We start from the raw sequence: 5,071 nt of genomic DNA, 5'->3' as shown, positions 1-5,071 counted from the left end.
AAAGGACAAGTTTTTAATCACAGCAGTAGTGGTCGCCAGAATATCAGCACTTTTGTGCGGCTTCTCTGAGTTTCTGTTCGCACAGTAAAATGAGACTGAGACTAGATAATAACTGCGTCCATAGTGGGCTGTGTTATGGGAGAAAAACCCTGAATCTTTTATAATAGACAACAAGGATACCGATACCTGCTCTTCGCTCCATATGACACATTATCTCTGTTTACCCAAGCTGTTTGCTAGACAAATATCCTTGAAAAGATAGTCTGCAACAACAGGCAGCGAGTGCTTCAGCTCACAGGAAGCGCAGAAACATGAGCGACCCACAGAGAGGTGTCTCTCAACACTTACACCCCTTGATACTGACTTTACATGTTCTGATTAATTTTTAATAACTCTTACATGTTTAGATAAAGATATGTCAAAACTTGAAATTTTAAGCTCAGCCTAATACACTTGTGAAGACATAAATCTGGAATAACCAGAACTATAGAAGCTTTCATATTGAGTTAGACAATGATATGTCTAACATGGCATGTAGCTAATTGTAAAATGGTATATCTTTATTAATATTTGGTAGCAACTGAATTCCAATACTATTATATGAGTTATTATGATTCTTTTTCTGTCCTACTGTTATTCTTTTGACTCTGGGGAAATTACTCTGATGTTTTCTAAAAGTCAATCCTGGAGTGATGTGAGTAGCAGGATGACAACTTTGCAAGTCAGTTGATAACAACTGGAAATAGACATTAGAAGATGAAATGGACAATGCTTTAGAATGGGGGTTCCAAATTTGGGGTTAGCAAGACTTGAGGGGCCATAAAATCATCATTACAAAGTAGAATGAAAATCGAGTTGCCTATGGAATTGAGAAATTTTGAAGGGACAAATGGTGCAAATTTAGTTTTATGAAAGTGATGTGTTGACTTATATGCATATATGCATAACCATGGATACAGACAATAACCATGGACACAGACAATGTGGTGAAGGTCTGGAGGGGGTCAATGGGGGACATCTGTAATACTTTGAACAATAAAGATAAATTAAAAAAAAATAAAGTGGATGTGTTAACAGAAAGACTCTGGCAGACATCACACAGAGGCAGCCTGTCATGAATGCTGTCAGCTAAACTCCTAAGGTTTCTCAGTGAATCCAGAAGAAACTAAAATAGATTTTACTAATAAATTGTCAACTGGTTCCAGGGCTGACTGCCAATGGCCTCCAGCCAATCATCTTCCACAAAGAAAAGTGAAACAAATGCCCTGCTCTCAGTCTGTGTTTTGTTTTTCCAACTTAGTCTCCTCTTTGTTTTATAAACTCTGTTTTTGCTATTGTTGGTTGGAAAGTGTTTAATAACTGACTTTAATATAAGTTACAATTTGTGTGAATATTAACTGTTTCGGAGTTATGTGTTGACAGTCCAAACTTGTGTCTTCTGCACTCATATGCAAAATTATTTTCAAATGTATAAGCTATTTAGTTAAATACATTACACGTTTATATAAAAGCATTGATAAAAGCAGCTTCTAATGTGTATTTTCTCCATCAACAGATAATGATGAAGACAAAAGGCTCTTATACTAGCCATAATCAATTAGCCAGTATATTAAAAAATACCTATTATATACTTAGCATGGACTCAGAACACAACTAGTTAGGAATACAAGAGAAACACAAAGTGTTTGAGTAATTGGTAATTATGTTGTTAAGCAGGAAAAAGATTAGTCTGGACAATAAATACTCTAACAGTTCAGAGAAGAGGTTTAGCAAGCAGAGGTCAAGGTGGGGCTGAAGTGATGGAGGGGTTATACAGTGTGTGGTTATGAAGAAAATGTCATGAAGAACATTTTAAAAAGTTACAACAACCAGAGCAAAGTGGCAAATTACACCAGCAAAGATGGAGAAAGTGCATGTAGAAATGGTCCCTGACTTCCAGTGATTCAACTTCTGATTTTTAGAGTTTATAATGATGTGAAAGCAATATGCATTCAGCAGACACTGTACTTCAAAGTTTGAATTTTGATCTTTTCCTGGGTTAGCAATATGCAGTATTATATTCTTATGATGTGGGGCAGTGGCAAGAAAATTATTTTGCCCAACAAGGCTAATGTAAGTGCTCTGAGCGTGGTTAAGGTCGGCCAGCCTTAGCTATAATGTTTAGATGTTTAGGTGATTTAAATACATTTTTACATTACAGTAGTTTCATTTGGGTTTATCGGCATCTAATCCCATCAAAGTAGAGGAGCATCTATATAGGGAAAATGGGGTTTGTGTAGTTTGAGTGCTGGTTATTGATGAAAAGTCTATCATTGACCAAACTCTACTCAGCCTCACCTGAACTCTTTTTCAACTAGGCCTGACTTTTGAACTTTCATGTTCTTCTCTGTATTGTCCAATTTTAGCGAGTATACTGCTACGTCAATTTAATTAGAACTCCCCACCCTCAATATTTGATTTGGTTCCCCATCTTCCACCATCCTTCAGTGATGTCTGGTCATCCTAGCCTGCCTCAACAAGAATCCTGTTAGGACAGTTTAGCCAGAATCCTCCTTCACCCCTTATTATCCCTTTTAGTAATTTTCCATCCACTGAGACCATCCTCCTTTTTTTTTTTCATAAATTCCCACTTGCCCACGCTCTATATGGAGGTGAGCGTGATCTCTCTCTCTCATTTCAATATTCTATCTCAGTGGTTTCTATAGTATTGCAATATCCCCTTCTTGAATAAAATCTTCCTCACTGTGCTTTAACAGGCACCATTGAATATTTTTTATTCTTTAACATAGAGCAGCAGCATGGCCTTTACATGAAAGCTTATTAGAAACACAGAATCTCAGACTCCAACCTTGCATTTTTAACAAGATTTCTCAGGTGATTCATATGTACATTAAAGATTGAGAAACATTGCCAGGTGATTGGTTTTCAGTGCTTGTCAGTAAACCAGGACCATTTTGGGCTAAATAAAAATGCCTGGAGAACTTGTCAAAATAGAAATTCTCAGTACCCTCCCCTGGAGACTCTAATTCAGTAGGTCTGAAGTCTAGGAATGTTAACAAGCTCTGCCGGGGGTTATGATGCATCACTGCCCCAGGCTTAGGCCAGTGTCTTCCAACTTTGACTTGATCTTATTCCAGATCAATGATTCTCAACGTTGGCTGCACATTAAAATAACTTGGAGAACGCTTTAAAAATATTGATAGCTTAAGGATGAATAAAAGGAACCCTGGATTTTTTTTTAAAGAAGAGTTACATATGAGATAGACCTTTTAGGAAGATTATTTTCATCGTGATATGAAAAATGGATTAAAAAGAAATAAGGAGTGTGAAACCAATGTAATAGCATAGGGGAGAGCTGTTGTACTGAAACACTTACAATAAAAATGGAGAGGAAGGTTTTGAGGGAAGAAATATTTAGAATGAAGAATGATCAGGGCTGTGAGATGAATTTATGGTAAGGAGTGTGTTCCACAGTGTAAGAGTCTGTAGAGAGGTCATACTTGAAATTGAAGGTTGAAAAATTACTCTTGAATTGGATGGTTAAGAACTGATAGAGATTTTTGACAGTATTATTCTTGTAAAGGGGTGGGAACAGAATTTAAAATGCAAGAGATTGTAGAGAGAATTAATGATGAAAAAAATATGGTTGTGGGATGAGTTCGTTTAAAATTTAACCAAGAAGACAAGAAAAAAATAACGTTTGCTAGAAGAGAAAAATAGTCTAGTGAAGATGGTGGTTGTCTTAAAGAAGGGTGAGATCTATACATTTAGCCCAAAATGGTACTGGTTTAGTGACAAGCAGAGAAGAGACTGAAAATAATAAGCAAAACAATATAATTCTCTAATTTTTTTGTACATTAAAACTGTAAAAAAAAATTCAAATTTTACTTGACTAGTGGCAATATTTGTCAAAAGGTGCTATGGGTTAAAAAAAAAAGCAACCCTGAGGACAGGTTTAGATTTTGTGAAATTAATTCTTGTCACTTTAATCCATGGCATAGCAACACCCAAACACCTGGGGCATGGTATTAAAGGACCTCAGACAAACACAATTGGCCCAGAACAAGTGATGTTCTTTCATTTTGAGAACTGATCCTTCTTTGGAATCCTGTGAATGGTGGGGCTGAGATAGACGGAGGATCAGTACACATAATCTTACCTATTACAATTCATTTAGTATCTTCTGTCTAGAATAGCCTCTTTTGGGGGAAATAATCAATTCATTCAAAATTCAAACTTCCTAATGGGCTGTTTTCCTTCTCTCTCAAGGGTCTCTCTTTTGCTTTCTCCATTTCAAGAGAGTGTCTAGGTGTGTGTCTGTGATGGTGGAAGTCTGACTTACATTAACTCATTGTGGCCTCTCAATTAGCCTAAGTTTTGTCCTTTCTTTGTCTCATACTGGTCTCCACTGTGTTGAAGTTGATTATCTTGTCTGGTCCTGCAGAGGTGTGCTTATAACACCTTGATTCTGACTAGTATGCAAGTGTCTTCTGCTTAATTCCATGGTTCTTCCCATTTGTCTCCAATAATGGCGTGCTTCTCACCTATGTTGACTAATTAACCAAAGTGTCACTAAGAATGAAAGAGATGAATAACCTGCTAAAATGTTGCTTAATTTATATAACAGGAAAAACTGTAGACCTGATGACTATTCATCTGACTTCAGTCACTATGTGGAGAATGATGAATTTCTACTTAGTTTCTAGATCTAACTCATTTCACAGACCTAGAACTCCTTCATTGAAGGGGAGGTCAGTTTCTCTTGAGGAAGGATGCCCCATCCAGCCACCAAGTATGTATTGTAAATCTTTCTCCACGCCTTTCCCATTTCATCATATGCACAGGTTCTGCCCACACTCGAGGGGAGAGGATAAAGGTCAATGGGGATTATATTAGGATTCTGACTATCACAGCTACTATATACTCATATGTAGAGTATCACTTTCCTTCTTCCATTCTCTCAGAGATACATTTTATTTCTTGTTTCATGGCATCATTGTAAGAAGGTGTCAGTAAATCTCTTTAAATATTTATACTTGCTTAAACTGCCATGTGTCTTAAATTGACAGTT

This window comes from Myotis yumanensis, unplaced genomic scaffold, assembly GCF_028538775.1.
Source record: "Myotis yumanensis isolate MYYU_CA2020_CCGP unplaced genomic scaffold, mMyoYum1.0.hap1 SCAF_8, whole genome shotgun sequence".
In the NCBI taxonomy this organism is placed as follows: Eukaryota; Metazoa; Chordata; class Mammalia; order Chiroptera; family Vespertilionidae; genus Myotis; species Myotis yumanensis.
Note: the sequence above shows the minus strand (reverse complement) of the source record.